At 44.1% G+C, this 21,834-nt stretch overlaps 1 long non-coding RNA gene and 1 pseudogene across 1 annotated transcript in view; one reads left to right on the top strand and one right to left on the bottom strand.

Annotated features, from left to right (window-relative positions):
* Positions 1-1,968: 1,968 nt before the first annotated feature.
* The window catches only part of Gm19583 (predicted gene, 19583), a 36,787-nt gene continuing 16,921 nt past the window's right edge, over positions 1,969-21,834 (bottom strand). The window contains exons 2-4 of the long non-coding RNA NR_045792.1: positions 20,773-20,905; positions 9,232-9,403; positions 1,969-2,943 (exon numbers count right to left, since the gene is read on the bottom strand). This is a non-coding gene — a long non-coding RNA (predicted gene, 19583). The remainder of the gene's footprint in view (positions 2,944-9,231; positions 9,404-20,772; positions 20,906-21,834) is intronic.
* Positions 7,518-7,727, top strand: Olfr1401-ps1 (olfactory receptor 1401, pseudogene 1; annotated as a pseudogene).

Genomic DNA, 21,834 nt, shown 5'->3' with positions numbered 1-21,834 from the left:
GGGAGGAGGTTCCTCCCAGGGCTGGGGGAGCCTGGAGCAGGCTGGAGATGCGGCAACCAGATGTTGGAGTCCCTGCGGAGAGATGGAGCAGGGCTCCACCCCAACTCTGAAGCAGCCAGAGCTGAGGGGTAGCCCACTCTCGCAAGAAGAGAAAAAGGCGCTCTGCAGAATCCAGAGGACTAGTATAACCAGTTACCCTCTCTCCACGACTTGTCGCCTACCTCCTCAGCGGGCGGTGGCTAGCTTACAGGGCCCCCCGGGATTTCCAGGGGGTAGTGGAAAGCAGTTGCCTGAGTCCACAGCCCCGGGCATTCTCTCTAGGGTTCCTAATACAACAGCCGGTGATGGCCCTAATTGAAGAGCTTGTCTCCGTGGTACGTCCTAGACGAGGAGGGCCCTATCCTCCTCTGCTCTCTGAATAGCTGTGGCTGGACCGGACCGCGGGGGATCTGGTCGTCCGATTCCCTCTTCTTCTGCAGAGAGACCAGCCTCCTCCTCCTTCTAGTGATCCCGGGGCCCTACTACACTCTCCATCTCCTTCGACCTTCGTTTTTTTAGTTAACTTTTAATTTGAAACGCCATGTGAGAGGTGGGGGAGGGAAGGCGATTGGGAGGTCTGCTCTTTATTAAGGGCCTCCGCCATCCAGCTTCCCAGCTCACAGCTGTGGCTTCGGAGGAGGGCTGGCTCTGCGTAGGTCAGCCGCCTCTGAAGAGAGAGCCTTGTCCTCAACAAGCCCCAGGAGAGTAGCAGGGTCTTGTGAGGTGTCCTGTTGTTTGTTTGTTTGTTTGTTTGTTTGAGCGTTGGGCAGACAACGCCTGTGAAACGAAGAAACCAGTCGAACGGCTCTTTGGATTGAAGGGGAAAAAATCCAAAATAAATACACTCAAATGTATATCCTATAACTCCTACACTTTACAATGGAGTCTTACTAAGCCAGAAGATACCTCCAGATCTGTGCCAAGTGGGAAGGTTTCAACTCTGCCTTCCCAGGATTAAGAGAACAGTAGAGGCCTGCTGAAGCTACTCTCATAAACCCATACCCAGCCGCTGAATACCAAAAGGATGGTGGGCAGGGCTTCCCTGTGGAAAGGAACAAGCTCTCTGAGCTCCTAAAAGGAATGGCAATCCACACAAGGAGGAATCTCAAGGGGGTTCAGCTGAAGAAGCATGGAATGGCTGGAGATCACAAGAGTCCATCTGGAAATGAACAAAGACCCCAGATCTTAGAAGGTTTCTAGGCTGGACACAGCTGCAAAACAGCCCTCTGTAGACTAAGGACCATCATGGGTTTGAGGCAAACCTCTACCTCACAGCAAGTTTGAGGCCAGCCTGGGTTACAGGAGACTGTCTTGATAGAGATAATGATAGGTAGATAGATAATAGATATGTAGATAGATAGATAGATAGATAGATAGATAGATAGATAGATAGATAGATAGATAATGGGTGAATAAAACATAAATGAGCCGGGCAGTGGTGGCGCAAGCCTTTAATACCAGCACTTGGGAGGCAGAGGCAGGCAGATTTCTGAGTTCAAGGCCAGCCTGGTTTACAGAGTGAGTTCCAGGACAGACAGGGCTACACAGAGAAACCCTGCCTCGATAAAAACAAAACAAAACAAAACAAAACAACAAAACCATAAATGAATACTGGTCTTATTCTATAGACAGATTGATGGGGGAAATTGATAGATGTCAGATTGGTGGAGGAGGGACTGCTGAAACAGAGCTGAGGGTGAGGGAGGCTACCATATCAAGCCAGCAAAGAGGAAATACCTCTGGCAGTGAGAACCTTCAGAGAGCAAGTCGCAGGCATTGCACTCACTGGCTGGGTGTGAGACCTGAGGGAGGGGTCACCCTGGCTTAGGTCACCTGGTACCTTTTTATTCAGCTGGGGAGGGGTCAGCCAGAAGCAAATTTGAGAAGGAACATGATGAAGACAGTTTTTAAAAAGATTTTCTTTATTTTTATGTGTATGGAAGTTTTATCTGCTGCATGCACTACCTGCATGCCTGGTGCAGACAGAGGCCAGAAGAAAGCATCGGATCCCCACCCCCACCCCCGGAACTGGAATTACAGATGGTTACAATACACCTGGTGAGTGCTGGGACTTGAACCTGGGCCCTCTGGAAGAGCAGCCACTACTCCTAACCTCTAAACCCCTTCTCTAGCCCCCAGCCCAGATGAAGTCACATTTACACAGGATATATTTAAGAAAGCTTAGGAGACAAAATAACATTACAGGAAAATCTAAGGTAGAATTTTGGACAATCCTGGGGAGGTGGAATTCTATTTCTAAGAAGATACAGGAAGAACCAAGAATCTTTATCTCCTGAATATTCAAGATCCAGACAATGAGATATCATTTGAATATGACTGAAGTCTGTACTTCCTACCCAGGTTCAGATAAAGTCCCAGCTGGACTTATCTGTTAGTAACTGACAATTCTATGAAATAGGAACACGTTAGCTATTACATAACTGGAAAATGAGATTGCTTCTCCTTCACACCTATTTTTAAATGGACATTTAAGGGTAAATCTGAAAATAAAAATGTAAACATATCATTTGATCACCCACTGGCCCACAGCAGGGTTTTATGAGATCTTCATCCTAAAATTACTGAGTTCTAGCTTTCTGACTGCCACACCCACCCCCTGGAGGGACAGAATAGGTTATCTATCTTTCTAGGATAGAAAGTTAGATGCCTGGTTCCAGGAACAAAGGTTGCATATTTTTCTCTAGTAACCTCCTTTTTCTCTTCCCCAGTAATAGTTTCTGGCGGTTCAGGTGTTTGTGTGTTTCCTCCTATCTTCTTTTCAAGGTCTCTTCCAGTTAGATCTGGTCCTGAAGAACAGTTACAGCCAATAGGGTGTGTTGAGAGTGAAATTGGGTGTCCTTTAAAGTAGATGGTACACTTTACTCAGATTTTTTTTTTTCCTGCCTGTGAAAAACAAAACAAAACAAAAATGTGACTCAAGGTTTCCAAATCTCCATGGACTGAGGCCACCTTGAGAATTTGAACAGACCTCTATGGTACAGTAAATTAGAAGGACCCTTGACTGTTAAAGCCCCAAGCCCACCCAGACCTAAAATGTGGCAGACACAAACATCTTAAGACCCTCCTTCTGCGCACACCTTTAATCCCAGCACTCGGGAGGCAGAGGCAGGCAGATTTCTGAGTTCGAGGCCAGCCTGGTCTACAAAGTGAGTTCCAGGACAGCTAGGGCTATAAAGAGAAACCCTGTCTCAAAAAAAACCAAAAAAACAAAAAAACAAACAAAAAAACAAAAACAAAAACAAAAACAAAACAACAACAATAACAAAACCTCCTTCTGGAGTTTTCTGTTGCAGCACCACTTGATCCTAACCGCTAAGACATTTACTCACTGTAACTCCAGATACAACCTCACTCATTCACTCAAAAAACAAACAAAAATAACTGGAGATGAGAGCGCTGCAGCCCCACAAAAAGGCCTGGCCCAGGATGCTGCTCTGCCCTGTGCTCAGTCAAGCTTTCTGCAGTTTTACAGCTTTGAGATCATGCTTGCTGGCCCTCTGCTGGTCCACACTGTCTTTCTTTTCTCTGTTCTGGTTCCCTTGTGGTTGTTTAAGTGGGAGGAGTTGTTTGCTGGTTTGACTTCTCTTTTCTCTTCTTTTCTTTTCCCTTTCCTTTCCTTTCCTTTCCTTTCCTTTCCTTTCCTTTCCTTTCCTTTCCTTTCCTTTCCTTTCCTCTCCTCTCCTCTCCTCTCCTCTCCTCTCCTCTCCTCTCCTCTCCTCTCCTCTCCTCTCCTCTCCTCTCCTCTCCTCTCCTTTTCTTTTCTTTTCTTTTCTTTTCCTTCCTTGGACAGGGGCTTAGTAGTACACCAGACTGACCTCCAACTTCTGATTTCAGTGACCTCCTAAGGCCAGAGATCACCAGGCACACACCATTGTGCCGATGCATCTTTATCTTTGGAAAGTAAGTAAGCAGAAGAGATAACATAATGTCCATAATCTCTCTCTCTCTCTCTCTCTCTCTCTCTCTCTCTCTCTCTCTCTCTCTCTCTCTTTCTCTCTCTCTCTCTCTCTCTCTCCTGCTGCTGCTGCTTTGGTTCCTTAGCTCAAGCAGCCTTCTTTAGACTCCTAAGTAGAGCTGTGAGTCTACAGGCATGTAACAGGATCAAAAAGCAGTTCCAGTTTGCTTGTTGTTTATGAGGTGCTGGGTTCTAACCCAGAGTCTCTGCACGCTTAATAAGGGCTCTGCCAGCCTCAGAGTCACACCGTCAGTCAGCTTTACAGGCACAACCATCCTTCTCTGTCTTCACAGACAGCCAGACAGCCGCAGTCTTTTCTAACAGCCGCTCTAGAACCTCAAGGCATTTACTTTCTTTGAAAGGGTAGTGGGAGCTGGAGAGATGCAAAGAGCTCGCTCCTTTCTGTGGGTGCACAGCTCAGCCTTCTGAGTGGCTGCCTCTGAGTCTTCAAGCACCTGCCTTTCTGTGCCACTTAGTATAAGAATGGAAATCACCCTTGCCTTTGGCCTGCCTCCTCCAGCATCTACCCCAAGGGGCTGTTGAAGTTGGCAAATGCTTATTTAACACCTCCTGGGTGAGAACTGTGATAGACTCAATGATGCTGTCATGGACAGACAGCTGCCATACCGAGGCTTAGCTTTGGGCTGGGGAGACAGACAGAAAACAAACTAGGCCCTAACTAAACAGCAGGTGTGAACAGCACTATGAGGCCACCAGGTGCTTGAAGCCACCATGGGCAACCAGAGTTACAAAATTTTCCTTGAAGGTGATAGCTAGAGCTCTGAGCAATCCCGGGGCTAGGTGCTGCTTTCGAGGTAGGGGTAAACTCGATGGTAGGGTGTTTACCCAGCATGCTCAAAGCTCCAACATCGTGAGCTCTACACACATTCTCTCTCTCTCTCTCTCTCTCTCTCTCTCTCTCTCTCTCTCTCTCTCTCTCTTTGTGTGTGTGTGTGTGAGAGAGAGAGAGAGAGAGAGCTACATTTGCTCTTGTTCTTAAGTCATTCATAGCTTGTAGGTTACATGGGTGTGCCTGTTTATGGTAGTGTGGAGACAGCGCTGTAATCTCCGTCCTGAAAAAGGATTGCAGCGCCCCCAAAGGACTGTGATGTTATGATATTGAACACACTCCTCTAAGAAGCTGACATTGTTCAAGAGATAACCCCCACACGCACCTCCAGGTTGGCTGCTATCTTGGAATCTGAACAAAACTGAGACTTTAAACCGGTGGCTCCCTCAAATCTGAGGCTTTACCGTCATCACGGGGAGTGGCACTATCTCACCAGATAACAGGCCTGCATGCTGTTGTTCTTCTTCGCGAGCTAATCTTTCACAGACTGACAATGAGAGAGGGACTGCCTCTGATTCGAGCATCGTTTCAATTATCCACTAAGGACTTACAGCTTATTGGGTTTGCACACCACAAAATAAGACACCGAAGACCTTTCAAAGACCCCACAAGATGTGTCAGGTCTCTTATTGTGTGTGTTTAGTTAATTGCTTTACTGTGTTGTAAGCGTAGTTATGAACTGAATTCACTATGCAACAGATGGCTAAAAGGTTATAGCGATTTAGCCATGGGGGGGGGGGGGGGCGGGAACAACCTTGGTTGAGTGACAAGTTCTGAGGTTTTAGACCACTAGAGGGCACAAGAGGCCAGGTCAGAATCTAAATTCACCCTAACGCGTTCACAACCCGTTGCTTGAAACCAATCTTCCAGAGAGAATTTAGTCACATCTACCCACCCGTGCCTAAGCCTCGCTCCTAGCAGACCGTCCAGTTCGATGTTAGCCCTCAGCAAACCTGAGGTTACACCTCAAGGTGAAACTGTTTGGAGTCATCCTCCGTACGCTAAGGAAAGTTGGTGAGATCTCAGTGCTGGATGAGAGAGCGATGAGAACTTCCAGCCCTCCCTCTGCTAGGCTCTGCCGCAGCCTTGGCTATGAAACCACCCGAAGTCGTGGGAGCTTCACTCGGTCCATGATGCTAAGAAAAACTACCTATGGTGTCATCTTTTCCAGAGTGGGGCTCCTCAAGGAAGGAACACTTGAGCAAAATTCCAGATTCTGGAGCTGGGTGGAAGGCAGTAATCATACACTTCCTTCTAGAGTGGCTGCTGCGAGATAGCCCAGCCAGCAAAGGGGCTTGCTATATCAATCAAGTCTATGACTTGGACAGAACCAACAAGTTGCCCTCGAACTTCCAGAAACTATTATTGTAGTAGCTTGCATGCACCACCCTCACTCACAAAAATAAACAAACAAACAAACAAAAACCACACAAAACAATAAAAAAAAAAAAAAAAAAAACAATGTTAAGGGCTGAGCATGGTGGCATGTGTCTTAAATCCTAGCCCCAAGGATGCAAAGACAGATAGATCTCTGTAAGTTTGAGGCCAGACTGGTCTACATAGAGAGTTCCAGGTCAGCCAAAAAAGATAGAGACCTGACTAAAATGAACAGACAAACAAATACTTTAGACCAAAATAAGGGCTGGAGAGATGGTCCAGCAGTTAGAAGCACTGACTGCTCTTCTGAAGGTCCTGAGTTCAAATCCCAGCAACCACATAGTGGCTCACAATCACCCGTAATGAGATCTGACACCCTCTTCTGGTGTGTCTGAAGACACTACAGTATACATAGATATTGTAAAAAAAAAAAAAACACACCTAGAATCATTAGCAAAGATAATATCTTATCGAATTCTTCCCCATGATGGCTCTATGGAAAATTGATATTAATATTATCATGAGTTTGTCACTTAGAAGCAAAAAGGTCAATTCACGGTACCATACAACCACTTTACCAACTAAGATACATCCCAGGCCAAGATTGACGTCTTGCTAGGTGATCATAATACCAGACACTGGTCACACTCAAAAGACTCAAATGTCCAAATGTGACAATTCGGGACTACGTTGTATTTGGGTCAATGTTAACCATGACTGTGATGGCTACAGGCTGTACCCTTGGCCCTCACACTAATCCATTTCCCCTTTTTTTTTTTTTTTTTTTTTTTTTTTTGCTTCCTGAACTAACAAATGTTCTTCCAACCACTCAGGAGTTTGGAGAATCTGAGTACTTATAACTAATATTTTGTTCAGGTGAATATTTTTAAATATGAAAAGATCTAATCTTTTATGGTAGAGCTTAGTACCTGTATAATTGCTACTCAATCTGCATACATTGAAGCTCAAGTAAAAATTCAGTAAATCAGAAATATGCTTGAAAAATTCAGGGAGCATCAAACATGTTGAAAATATAAATAGTTACATTTTATACAATGATACATGGATGTCACTAATCATAACAACTGAACCTTCACACGATTACATACGTTTTATAATGATTAACGTCTTAAAGATCTACTTATAGAGTAATGTGACTGTAGATTTTTGAGAGAAAATCCATGCAATAAATTATTCTCTTTTTTACAGATAATTAAGAATGCATCCACCTAGTTTTGAAAATATCATTTAAATTTTACATAAGAAAAAAGAAGAATGGATAGGGGAAACTGCTCCTCTGTGGATAAATTCATTTTCTTAGGGATTACTAATAACCCTGTCAAAAAAGTGGCCCTGTTCACCACATTTCTAGTTGTTTACCTCATTACTCTTCTTGCGAATCTTGGAATTATCATTTTAATTAGAATGGACACTCAGCTCCACACACCCATGTACTTTTTTCTCAGCAATCTCTCTTTCTGTGACTTTTTTTTTTCTTTCCATTTTTTATTAGGTATTTAGCTCATTTACATTTCCAATGCTATACCAAAAGTCCCCCATACCCACCCACTCCCCCTTTTTGGCCCTGGCGTTCCCCTGTACTGGGGCATATAAAGTTTGTGTGTCCAATGGGCCTCTCTTTCCAGTGATGGCCGACTAGGCCATCTTTTGATACATATGCAGCTAGAGTCAAGAGCTCCGGGGTGTTTTGTTCCCACTTCTAAGGAGGGGCATAGTGTCCACACTTCAGTCTTCATTTTTCTTGAGTTTCATGTGTTTAGGAAATTGTATCTTATATCTTGGGTATCCTAGGTTTTGGGCTATCTGCGCACCTTCCCTGTAAGAGAGCTTGCCAGCAGAGAGTGCTCTGAGCACTGAAACTCAGAGGAGAGAATCTGTCTCCATTTCCCCTTAAATGCTATGCAAAGGCAAGTTTTCACTGGTAAGAATGCATAAGAGTATATTGGAGATTTATTCCCACTCTCTGTGAGATAGAGAGTTGCATGCATGAAACATAATTAATGACTAAAATAACTCTGTCTAAGGCTCCTGTAGTCTGGGGTGGGGGTGGGGAGGTAAAATGACTCGGAGGCTATAGGTGCCTGTCCAGCAAGCCTCGAAACGCTGGCTCAGTCCCTGAAATCCAAGGAAAGGTAAGGAAAGAACCAACCCCATAAAGACGTCCTCTTACCACACGTTCGGAGGCCTGCTCATGTGCACACACACACATTAAATAAACATTTTTAAGGGATTCATGTCAATCTCCTGAATTCTTCAGTGACAGATTTAGATTCGACAAATCTACCATGTATCACTGCTATTAGTGTAAGTTAAAAGAAAAAAATCTGTAATTCATGTTTTAACCTGACATCTAGCCTGTTGCCCAGAGAAATCCACACTGTGCCTTTGCTCTGCCCTCGGAGTCCATGTGCTTTCTAACTGTGTGTTCAAGTTCCGTCCTCAGCATCCAGGTGAGGTTCCGCATGGCTCCAAACGAGAGACCATTCCAACTTCAGGCTCTCTGGAAGGTTATCTTATCTCTCTAAAGACTGTTTGCTTCTCCTAAAGCCAACAATAAAACCGGCTTGGATATGTAGAGTGTTTCTCCAGCAAGCCCTGGGGTGAATCCCCAGGATCTCTAAATAAATAAATAAATAAAATTATAAAACACACAGACCTTCCTTCCTTCCCCAGGCATTACAAAGGTCACTCCAAAGCTACTGGGCGAACAGCTCATCTTTAGGTCCCATGTGCAACCATATACACTTTGCAGAAGAAGGATACCTCCTGGGCCTGTGCATTAGTCAAAGGTTCAGTGAAAAACAAATGTCTCAGCTATACTGATGCTTTCTAAATCCACAGCTCAATGACCTGTGTGTGGGGTCAGTCACTCACTCCCCTTCAGCTCCGTTTTCCTCCTGCTCCACACCCCACGGACAGATCTGCTGCTGCTACAGCTCCGCCCACCCTTTTCATTCATCCAACACACCTCACATCCTCACAGAAATGCCAATCCACACACAGACATGGATGGTTACTGAAGCAGCCATCCCTAGAAGTGATGGGGAACAGGGTCCTTCCTCCTCCAACAAGGTCTTTCTCCTCTCAGCAGAAGGCTCTCCCAGAGGCATCGACACAGTTTTCACCATTGGAAATGACTTCTGTGGGCACAAGAGGAACATCATCAAGGAACTCGGAAGTGGAATCTGCCTTTTCTCCCCTCCCTTGGGCCTCTATCACCCAGAACCTACTTTCTGGTGTTAAGTTACTCAAAGGCTATGGTAAAACTCTAGGGAAACTGACCAGAAACATAATGATAACATAATGATAACAGAAATGCAAAGCTGTTTCCCAAAACTTTAAAATCTGGTTGTTAAGAAAATAACCATTCTCTGGCTGTGGTAACATACACCTGCAATCAGCACAATCAGGAGACTGAGACAGGAGAATCTCTGAGAGTTTGGGGCCAGGCTGGGCTGTATGTATGAAACCAAGGGAGGGAAGGAGGAAGGAAGGAAGGAAGGAAGGAAGGAAGGAAGGAAGGAAGGAAGGAAGGAAGGAAGGAAGGAAAGAAAGAGAAGGAAAGAAAGAGAAGGAAGGAAGGAAAAAAGAAAGAGAAGGAAGGAAGAAAGTAAGGAAGGAAGGGAAGAAAGGAAAGAAGAAAGAAAGGGAAGAAAGAGAAGGAAGGAAGGAAGGAAAAAAGAAAGAGAAGGAAGGAAGAAAGGAAGGGAAGAAAGGAAAGAAGAAAGAAAGGGAAGAAAGAGAAGGAAGGAAAAAAGAAAGAGAAGGAAGGAAGAGAAAGAAGGAGGGCAGGAGAAGACTGTGGACATCTACCTATAATCCCAGCACTCCTCAGAAGAACACAAGGCAAACCTGGGCTACATAGTAAAAACCCTAGAGGTTTGGAGGTTGGGTGGGATGTCAGCCATTATTGTACAAATAAATGAAACAGATCGTTGATTGGCTTGAACAACAAGGACTCTTACTGGAAGGAGAATGTGGGCTCTTACCAGGTCAAAGAAACCAGCCAATCCCATTCTCTGGTCTCAGCCTGTTTCTAGTCCTGCATTTGTAAGTTATTGCTGTCAAATATCAAGGCCCCTTGCTGGTCCACCTCCCTCGCACAGGTTCTATGCCACAGGCACCCTCCATATACATTCTGACTCACTTCCTGAATCCTGATACCACCTATTCTTTCTTTCCAACTAGTGAGTCCCCAGGCCCTCATTTCAGGCCCTCTGCCTCCCTTGCCCATTCAGTGGTCACAGCCTCCTACTGCTTTGCTTAAATCTACTCTTCTTCGGTGTGCCAGTCACTCCACCAAACTGTGGACAACCCTGCTAAACTTCAGCTCCTACAGCCCTGTGCCCGCCTGTGAGTGGCCCACCCTATGATCACAAAATCAAGTTAGTTCTAGAACTGTTGCCAGAGGCCACCAAGACTACCGTGTACAGTGGTTGGCACGCTATCTAGCCCTGCCCTGGAGTTTTGCCAACAGTCTCTCAGTAGCCTACTGTCTGGATCAGAACCCAGACAACTCAGAAAACACTCGTCAAATGGGACATCACACTAAACTAGTGCTATGATCTCAGTCAGCCTTACTCTCCACAGTAGAATCAAATCCAAATAGCTATAGCAAGTGAGTTGACTTTATAGACATCCAAGCTCGGAGAAAGCAAAAGTTAACATGGAAAAAAAAAAAAAAACAAAAAAAACAAAAAACAGAGCGGTCATTTCAAAGTCACTTTCCTGCTAAGATAGGGACAAGCAGAGAACAATGGGAAATACCTGATTAGCCACCGCCATGTTATTTCAGGTCACTTCTTTTGTGTGCAGATCAAAGCAGGGGCTTCGTTCAGACCGTCTGTTTGGGAACTGAGGCCCTATCTCTAATCTCAGAGAGCCCCATAGACTGTGCAGTTTCTCCTTGATGACTTTAACTACAGAGAATCCAGTTGGATTATTTTTTTTTTTTCTATCTAAGAGCTTAGTCCAAAACAGTGGCTTTCGGTTCCCCACCTCGCCTCATAGCCCTCCAGGTGTGGTACTGGTTTCCCAGATGTTTGGTTTAAAGTCAGGAGTCGTCACACCTGTGTTTGTTGGTTTAAGATAGGACCTCAGGTGGCCCAAGCTGTCCTAGAACTCACTAGTTTTTTAACTTTTGATTCTCCTGCCTCCCACAATGGAGTACTGTGGTTACAGTGTACACCACACGTGTAGTGCCCGGGATGGAACACAGGGCTCCCTGTGTGATAGGCAAGCTCTGTGCCAAACTCACTGCCTCCTGAGCCCTTTTTGTTTTTGTTTGTTTGTTTTTTATTAATTATATGTAAATACATTGTAGCTGTCTTCAGACGCACCTGAAGAGGTCATCAGATCTCATTACAGGTGGTTGTGAGCCACCATGTGGTTGCTGGGATTTGAACTTCAGACCTTTGGAAGAGCAGTCGGGTGCTCTTACCCACTGAGCCATCTCACCAGCCCCTCCTGAGCCCTTTTTATCATTGTAGTTAATTCTTATCTTTTGTGTTTCCTGGATGGTGGTTTTTATCTCCCCCTGTCCCCTATCCCCCCACATTCAACCTTGAAAAAAAATCTCCATTATAACACTCTGTGACTAAAGGGGAAGAGGCGGGAACTTTACATTTTCTGGCTGAGAGAAGAGAGCAGGCCTAGGGCTGATGTTAGTGCGGTAATGGGACTCCTTGTTAACTTCAGAGCTCAGAGGGTAGGAGAGAAAGGGAGAGACCACAGAGTTCTGGGTACTTTTAGTTTGTCTAGACTGGGTTTCTCTGTGTAGCCCAGGCTGGCCTGTAGACCAGGCCTCAAACTTAGAGATACACCTGCCTTTGCTGGTATTAAATGCATTAGCCAACATGGCTGAAAGAAAACACCTTATCTGGCTGGACACTTTCTGCTGTCCAGGGAGCTGGCTTAGGATGGCAGAGCTATAGGCACTCTGTCTGAGTCCTTTCATTTTTTCCACCCTGAAATGTATTTTCTGTGGCTAGGGGGAAAAAGGAAGACCATTTATTACAACTTGAAAGCCTTCTCTCCCCCCTACCTCTGTCTGTGTCTCTCTGTCTGTCTGTCTGTCTGTCTGTCTCTCTCATATATATATATATATATATATATATATATATATATGTATACCATGTATACAATATATACACATGTATATAATACATATGTATACACATGTATACAATACATATGTATACAATATATAAACATATGTATACAATATATATACACATATGTATACTATATATAGTATATAGTATTATATATCTCCTTTTGTATATATCTTTTATATATTATATATAAATAAAACATGAAGCTTTTATTTGCTTGTGGTTTTTTTTAAAGTATGTTCAATAAGATAGGATTATATTTTTATTCTGTTGACTTAGGTATTGATTATGTTATTATACAGTGAATGGCAGAGAATAAGCATAAACTAAATATCATTCATCCTTAGTAGTTCTTTCTATGTCTTTCTTTACTGATAAAACTAATCTCATCCAGTGAAAGAAAATAGTTGAGGACTACATAGCAAAGCTGTCTCAAAAAAAAAAAAAAAAAAAAAAAAAAAAAGAACAAAACTGAACAGTAAAAAATAGACGTGAACATTTAAAAATACTTTACTTTGCTCAGAAATATTAGACTCTTTTACATAGCCTCTTAGTTAAATTAAATGTTTGTACGTTCTCATCTCCACACTGATGAATAATTTTCTATATACCTATATTAATTGATTAAAAAGGATTATGTATGCCGACTGAGCTAGTCTCCCATTCTCATTAAAAAAAACAAAACATTGTCTTGTGACTACTTTCACTGCATTGGATGTGGTACTGGAGTGTGCATCTTCATAACATCTGTCCAGAACCACTGTCAGGGACATTCTCCTTATTCAGACCTGTACCTTCCCCTCTGGAAACAGACCAGGGACCCTCTGTAGATCTTTGGGGTGTGTGTGTGTGTGTTTATGTGTGTGTGTGTGTACATACACTTTGCTCTGAGGACAGTTTTATTAGAGTTTTCTTTTTTTTAATTTAGTCACTTTACTTCCCAATATCAACTCCCCCTCTCCTCCCAGTACCTCCTCATACAGAACCATCACCCCACCCCACCCCACCCCACCCCACCCCAGTACCAGCTCCTCCCTCCCCTTCTCCTTCTAGGAGGGAGAGCCCCACCCCCACCCCGCTATCCCAGGCACATCAGGTCCCTGCAGGAAGAGACACATCCTCTCTCACTGAGGCCAGACAAAGCAGTCCATTTAGGGGAACAGGATCCACAGGCAGGCAACAGAGTCCCAACAGATGGTGGTGGCACACACCTTTCATGTCAGCACTCAGGAGGCAGAGACAGGTAGGCCTCTGAGTTCAAGGCCACCTGGTCTACATAGCTTCCAGGAGAGCCAGGGCTACACAGTGAAACCCTGTCTTGAGAAAACAAACAGATAAACAAACAAAAACAAACAACCCCTCCCTCCAAAAAACCAAGAAAAAAGCAAGCAAGCAAACAAACAGGCTCTCACCACATACTTCTAGCTGTCCCAGAACTCCCTTTATAGGCCAGGCTGGCCTCGAACTCAGAGATTCTGCCTCTGCCTCTCTGGCTCTGGCTCTGGCTCTGGCTCTGGCTCTGGCTCTGGCTCTGCCTCTGCCTCTGCCTCTGCCTCTGCCTCTGCCTCTGCCTCTGCCTCTGCCTCTGCCTCTGCCTCTGCCTCTCTGCCTCTGCCTCTGCCTCTGCCTGAGTGCTAGGATTAAAGGTGCTCTGCATGACACTAGGCCTGAGATTTTTGAGAGTGGGGTCACAATCAGGCATGGGCCATTTTGTGTTTTTCTTAGGTATCTGAACCCTCTCCAGCACAGCGTCATCCCCTTTGTTGGCTGCCCAGTCCAACTGCAGCTTCCAGGAACCCGGGCTGACGCTTCCTGCCAGGCTAACAGGTGTCCCCTGTGTAAAATCAAGTCGGGAGGAATATGGAATGAGAAAAGAGCAGGGCCTCATCATCTCATCCTTGGCTTCACATGGAGCGCTCAGCCTCCGAGGTTTGCACCTTTAAGAGATTTCTCCAGGCTCCGGGGGAATCCTCCTGAGTTAGCTACTAAAGTGTGTTTCAAATCAGGAGCCAAAAGTTCAGCATACCTTAGCACTATAAAAACGTGCATTTTGGCAGGGCTGCTGATATTTTAAACTGAATGTAATACTTTTCTTGTATAAAATATCTGGTTTCAGAAAAATGATTCGTTTGTGCAGTCATATCAGAACATTTGAGGGTCTCCTGGGTGCTCCAGGTGTGGCAGTGTTGGTGTCGAGCTGGTCTCTGTTCTCAAAGAAGGAAAATAGGCAGAGGTGGTGGCTCAGGCCTTTAGCTCCAGATCAGGGGGCAGAGGTTAGAGGGTTTCTCAAGGCAACCTAGACTTCACAGAAAGACCCTGTCTCAGAAGAGAGGAGGGGGGAGGGGGGAAGCAAGCAAGCTAATGCATGTTTGTTTGTTTGTGTAAAACAGAATCTCATTCTGTCTCCCAAACTGACCTTAAATTTACAGCAATTGCCCTGCTGCCTCCCGAGTGCTGGGATTTCATGTGTGACTACCATGCCTGGCTTAAATGTATTTTCATTTTCTTTTGGTTAGGGATGTTCTGTTTGTGTTGGGGATTGAACCTAAGGCCTCTGCTCTGCCACTACAGGTCTGGACTGTTTTTGTTTGTTTGTTTGTTTGTTTGTTTGTGGTGGTGGTGGTGTCTTTGTTTTTTGTTTTGCTTTGGGTTGGGGAAGATTGTGTGGGACTTTGTTTGGTTTCGTCTATTGTTGTTGTTGTTGTTGTTGTTTTTATTAGGTATTTTCCTCATTTACATTTTCAATGCTATCCCAAAGGTCCCCCATACCCACCCCCCCAATCTCCTACCCACCCACTCCCCCTTTTTGGCCCTGGCGTTCCCCTGTACTGGGGCATATAAAGTTTGCAAGTCCAACGGGCCTCTCTTTGCAGTGATGGCCGACTAGGCCATCTTTTGATACATATGCAGCTAAAGACAAGAGCTCCCGGGTACTGGTTAGTTCATATTGTTGTTCCACCTATAAGGTTGCAGTTCGCTTTAGCTCCTCAGGTAATTTCTCTAGCTCCTCCATTGGGGGCCGTGTGACCCATGCAATAGCTGACTGTGATCATCCACTTCTGTGTTTGCTAGGCCCCGGCATAGTCTCACAAGAGACAGCTATATCTGGGTCCTTTCAGCAAAATCTTGCTAGTGTATGCAATGGTGTCAGCATTTGGAAGCTGATTATGGGATGGATCCCTGCATATGGCAATCACTAGATGGTCCATCCTTTCGTCTCAGCTCCAAATTTTGTCTCTGTAACTCCTTCCATAGGTGTTTTGTTCCCATTTCTAAGAAAGGGTAAAGTGTCCACACTTTGGTCTTCGTTCTTCTTGAATTTCATGCGTTTGGCAAGTTGTATCTTATATCTTGGGTATCCTAAGTTTCTGGGCTAATATCCACTTATCAGTGAGTACATATTGTGCGAGTTCCTTTGTGTTTGGGTTACCTCACTCAGGATGATGCCCTCCAGGTCCATCCATTTGCCTAGGAATTTCATAAATTCATTTTTTTAATAGCTGAGTAGTATTCCATTGTGTAAATGTACCACATTTTCTGTATCCATTCCTCTGTTGAGGGGCATCTGGGTTCTTTCCAGCTTCTGGCTATTATAAACAAGGCTGCTATGAACATAGTGGAACATGTGTTCTTCTTACCGGTTGGGACATATTCTGGATATATGCCCAGGAGAGGTATTGCTGGATCCTCCGGTAGTACTATGTCCAATTTTCTGAGGAACCGCCAGACTGATTTCCAGAGTGGTTGTACAAGCTTGCAATCCCACCAACAATGGAGGAGTGTTCCCCTTTCTCCACATCCTCGCCAGCATCTGCTGTCACCTGAGTTTTTGATCTTTGCCATTCTGACTGGAGTGAAGTGGAATCTCAGTGTTGTTTTTATTTGCATTTCCCTGATGATTAAGGATGTTGAACATTTTTTCAGGTGCTTCTCTGCCATTCGGTATTCCTCAGGTGAGAATTCTTTGTTCAGCTCTGAGCCCCATTTTTTAATGGGGTTATTTGATTTTCTGGAGTCCACCTTCTTGAGTTCTTTATATATATTGGATATTAGTCCCCTATCCGATTTGGGATAGATAAAGATCCTTTCCCAATCTGTTGGTGGCCTTTTTGTCTTATTGACGGTGTCTTTTGCTTTGCAGAAGCTTTGCAATTTTATGAGGTCCCATTTATCGATTCTTGATCTTACAGCACAAGTCATTGCTGTTCTATTCAGGAATTTTTCCCCTGTACCCATATCTTCGAGGCTTTTCCCTACTTTTTCCTCTATAAGTTTCAGTGTCTCTGGTTTTATGTGGAGTTCCTTAATCCACTTAGATTTGACCTTAGTACAAGGCCATAGAAATGGATCAATTCGCATTCTTCTACATGATAACCGCCAGTTGTGCCAGCACCATTTGTTGAAAATGCTGTCTTTTTTCCACTGGATGGTTTTAGCTCCCTTGTCAAAGATCAAGTGACCATAGGTGTGTGGATTCATCTCTGGGTCTTCAATTCTGTTCCATTGGTCTACTTGTCTGTCACTATACCAGTACCATGCAGTTTTGATCACAATTGCTCTGTAGTACAGTTTTAGGTCCGGCATGGTGATTCCACCAGAGGTTCTTTTATCCTTAAGAAGAGTTTTTGCTATCCTAGGTTTTTTGTTATTCCAGATGAATATGCTGATTGCCCTTTCTAATTCGTTGAAGAATTGAGTTGGAATTTTGATGGGGATTGCATTGAATCTGTAGATTGCTTTTGGCAAGATAGCCATTTTTACAATGTTGATCCTGCCAATCCATGAGCATGGGAGATCTTTCCATCTTCTGAGATCTTCTTTAATTTCTTTCTTTAGAGACTTGAAGTTCTTATCATACAGATCTTTCACTTCCTTAGTTAGAGTCACACCAAGGTATTTTATATTATTTGTGACTATTGAGAAGGGTGTTGTTTCCCTAATTTCTTTCTCAGCCTGTTTATTCTTTGTGTACAGAAAGGCCATTGACTTGTTTGAGTTAATTTTATATCCAGCTACTTCATTGAAGCTGTTTATCAGGCTTAGGAGTTCTCTGGTGGAATTTTTAGGGTCACTTATATATACTATCATATCATCTGCAAAAAGTGATATTTTGACTTCTTCCTTTCCAATTTGTATCCCCTTGATCTCCTTTTGTTGTCTAATTGCTCTGGCTAGGACTTCAAGTACAATGTTGAATAGGTAGGGCGAGAGTGGACAGCCTTGTCTAGTCCCTGATTTTAGTGGGATTGCTTCCAGCTTCTCACCATTTACTTTGATGTTGGCTGTTGGTTTGCTGTAGATTGCTTTTATCATGTTTAGGTATGAGCCTTGAATTCCTGATCTTTCCAAGACTTTTATCATGAATGGGTGTTGGATTTTGTCAAATGCTTTCTCAGCATCTAACGAGATGATCATGTGGTTTTTGTCTTTTAGTTTGTTTATATACTGGATTACATTGATGGATTTCCGTATATTGAACCATCCCTGCATCCCTGGCATGAAACCTACTTGGTCAGGATGGATGATTGTTTTGATGTGTTCTTGGATTCGGTTAGCAAGAACTTTATTGAGGATTTTTGCATCGATATTCATAAGGGAAATTGGTCTGAAGTTCTCTATCTTTGTTGGGTCTTTTTGTGGTTTTGGTATCAGAGTAATTGTGGCTTCATAGAATGAATTGGGTAGAGTACCTTCCGTTTCTATTTTGTGGAATAGTTTGTGAAGAACTGGAATTAGGTCTTCTTTGAAGGTCTGATAGAACTCTACACTAAACCCATCTGGTCCTGGGCTTTTTTTGGCTGGGAGACTATTAATGACTGCTTCTATTTCTTTAGGGGATATAGGACTGTTGAGATCATTAACCTGATCTTGATTTAGCTTTGGTACCTGGTATCTGTCTAGAAACTTGTCCATTTCATCCAGGTTTTCCAGTTTTGTTGAGTATAGCCTTTTGTAGAAGGATCTGATGGTGTTTTGGATTTCTTCAGGATCTGTTGTTATGTCTCCCTTTTCATTTCTGATTTTGTTAATTAGGATGCTTTCCCTGTGCCATCTAGTGAGTCTGGCTAAGGGTTTATCTATCTTGTTGATTTTCTCAAAGAACCAGCTCCTTGATTGGTTGATTCTTTGAATAGTTCTTCTTGTTTCCACTTGGTTGATTTCACCCCTGAGTTTGATTATTTCCTGCCTTCTACTCCTCTTGGGTAAATTTGCTTCCTTTTGTTCTAAAGCTTTTAGGTATGTTGTCAAGCTGCTAATGTGTGCTCTCTCTAGTTTCTTTTTGGAGTTGTTGTTTTAAACAGAGTCTCTCAAAGTGGTCAGGCTGGACTCCCTGCTCCGGTCTCCCAAATGTTGGGATCACAAGTCTGCACCAACATGATAGAAAACCAAACCAAAACAAAACAAAAACCATTTAACAGACAAAGCCACAGATAAGAAGGCAGAGATGTAGCCGGGCTGTGGTGGCGAAAGCCTTTAATCCCAGCACTCGGGAGGCAGAAGCAGGCGGATTTCTGAGTTCGAGGCCAGCCTGATCTACAAAGTGAGATCCAGGACAGCCAGGGCTATACAGAAAAACCCTGTCTCGAAAAAAAACCAACCAAACAAACAAACAAAAAAAAAAAAGAAGAAGAAGAAGGAGGAGGAGGAGGAGGAGGAGGAGGCAGAGATGTTGAATTTACTAAGGGCTGCGACGGAGTCTGACTATAGCCCCGGAAGGAGCCCAGAGCAGAGGTTTACTTCAGGTCTGGCAGGAATCTGGGGACAGGGCAAGGCCTTCAGGATACTGCTCTTCCTTGTGTGACATCTTTTTAAACTATGCCTTCAAAATTCAACAGCCTGCCATTTCTCAGAGTCCACCGTCCCAGCTGGGGCACCTCCACAGCAGTTCTCTGTGGCTTTTATCTGTACAACTGCCATCCCTAAACCACGGGGAACAATGTGGCTGTCAGGAGTGTTCGTTCCCGGTCAGACAGTGGTGGCTGGAGTCCATCTGCTGTCCACAGGTTCATCCTCTGTAGAAACCTGACATCGTGTGAGGAAACACACCATACCTAGCACACCGTTCAGCCCACGGCTCAGCACACCCCTCAGCACATGCTCTTCTGTTGTACTGGGACCCACCTTGTTTCTTTTGCTAAACAAAAACTCCAGGAGGGGATTGTTTCCCAAGAGGCCCCTACACTAAGGGCACAGATATCAAAATGGAGGGCCAGGGATGCGGACTCGTAACTGTAACCCTGGCACTGGGAGAAGAGAGGCAGGAGAATGTCAAGTTTAAGGTCAGCCTGGGCTACAGAGGAACTGGACCTTAAAAGGAAGTGGGGGAGTTTGGCGTCAGAGCTTACTGGTGTAGTGCTGGCTCCGCTTGTGCAGATCCTGAGTCCAATCCCCGGCACGATCTTCGACATCCTGGTCCATCCCCGTCTATCACTGTCATTCGTGCTAAAGTCCCAACATCAACTTAAAGCCAAACTATGACCTTCTAGTTTGTTTAAAAGACAGCAGCCAAATTTCTCAGAGAGATCGGTTCAATCTGTATTGATAATATTTCGTCTATGTTGCTCATTATAAAAGGTAATGTGACTTTAATCCAGTGGTCCTCGACCTGTAGATTGTGACCACTTTGCGGGTCAAATGACCCTTCCACGGGGGTCCCATATCAGATATTCTGCATATCAGATATTCACACTGTGATTCATAACAGCACCCAGTTATGAAGTAGGAACTTATGAAGTAGTAACAAAAATAATTTTGTGGATTGGGGGGAGGGGGAGTGTCACCCCACCACGAGGAACTGTATTAAAGGGTCACAACACTAGGAATACTAAGAACCCCAGCTCTAACCAATCAGTTACCCTTCTGTTGCCTCTCTTGCTGTCTGTGTCTTAAGGACTGTGACTTCTAAGCAACAGATCTACCCTTTGTGTAGTTTCTGTGTTCTTCTCCCTTTTTCTGTCTACAAAGCCAGTTTCCTCTGCTTGGCTCCTTGGAAATTTTATTTCCTGAAATAATATGGTGTTCAATTCTATCAGGAAAACTAAAGTCAGTAACAGGTGGTAGCAGCCAGCAATAATCCAAAAAGTAGAAGCAGGAGGATCAGACGTTCAAGGCCATCCTTGGCTACATAACAAGTTCAAAGTCGGGTTGGATCACGTGAAACCTTGTCTCTAAAAAGACAGGAAGCAGAGCCAGCAAGAGGGCTCAACATCTAAAAGCGCTCAATGCCAAGCCTGATCCGAATTCAATCTGAGGAACATATGAGGCTGTAGGAGAGAATTTACTCCCACAAGCTGTCCTCAGACCTCCATGAGTATGCCCTGTGTGTGTGCGTGCATGCACACACACGCACACTCACATATGTGATTTTTTAAAAAAAACTAAAAGCCAATTGTCACCTTTAAAGCCAGTGGATGTGGTACAGGCCTTTAATCCCAGCACTTGGGATGGGAAAGCACGGAGGATCGGGAGTCGCAAGTCATCCTCTGCACACAGGGAGTTTACGGCTGTCTTGGAGATGTGAGACAAGCCCTGGTTCAAAAGAAGAAAGCAAGCAAGAACATCTTTAGACCAAATTATTAGAATTCTATTCTTTGGCAACCTGCCCTGTGTTCATCTCCATATGCTATGGACAGGCTCCCTCCAACCATTCTCTGCCCACACCCAGTGTCTAATGTCGCTCTCCCACATGCTTCAGGTAAAATGATAATGCTTGCTGAGTTCATAGGGGTCTATAAGATGTGGTATGACTCTTGTGGGGTTATTTAGAAAGTGTGATGGCTGTAATCCTAATACTTAAAATGTCGGGGCAAGAGGCTCAGGAGTTGAAGGCATTTGCCAGTATGTCTTGAACCTTGCTATAAATCAAGTGGGAGGCTCGCTTGGTCTACATGAGAACCTGCCTCAAAAGCAAAATTAAAATTTAAGCTGAAAACTGCTTGGAGAGAGTCATAGGCATCAAATGTTCATTTAGATATAAGGGGCGGTCAGTGGTGATATCTTATACTGCTAAATGCAGGAACTTAGCTGTGCACCTTGTCTCACTCCCACTTAAAACTACAAAGTACTTTCATATTTTTACAAGAAACCTGAAAAAAGGGGGCAGAGGAGACATATATCTGCCTTTTATAGCACCAGAGAGAAAGCAGTTCAATGAAATTAAATGTTTACGTCATCTAAATGCAGCAGACTTCGATCATGGACCATTTAGAAGCCACTGCTTTCAGCGAGCCTGCAGGGAGTGGTGTGGCTTTGTGCCTCTTGGTGTTAGAATTCTAAAATTACTGTGAGCACGGAGGGAGATCGCTTTGAACCTTCACAATGGGACATTTCTTCACCACTCTAAGAGTGCACGTACACAATTGCCATTGGCTACATCGTTAGCTTATATCATACAGGTTAGACCATAATTAAAATAATTATTATTTGTATAGTGCCAGAGACATCCACTACTTGAGTTG

Source organism: Mus musculus, chromosome 5 (assembly GCF_000001635.26).
Source record: "Mus musculus strain C57BL/6J chromosome 5, GRCm38.p6 C57BL/6J".
NCBI lineage: Eukaryota > Metazoa > Chordata > Mammalia > Rodentia > Muridae > Mus > Mus musculus.
This window is presented reverse-complemented; position numbering and strand designations above follow the sequence as displayed.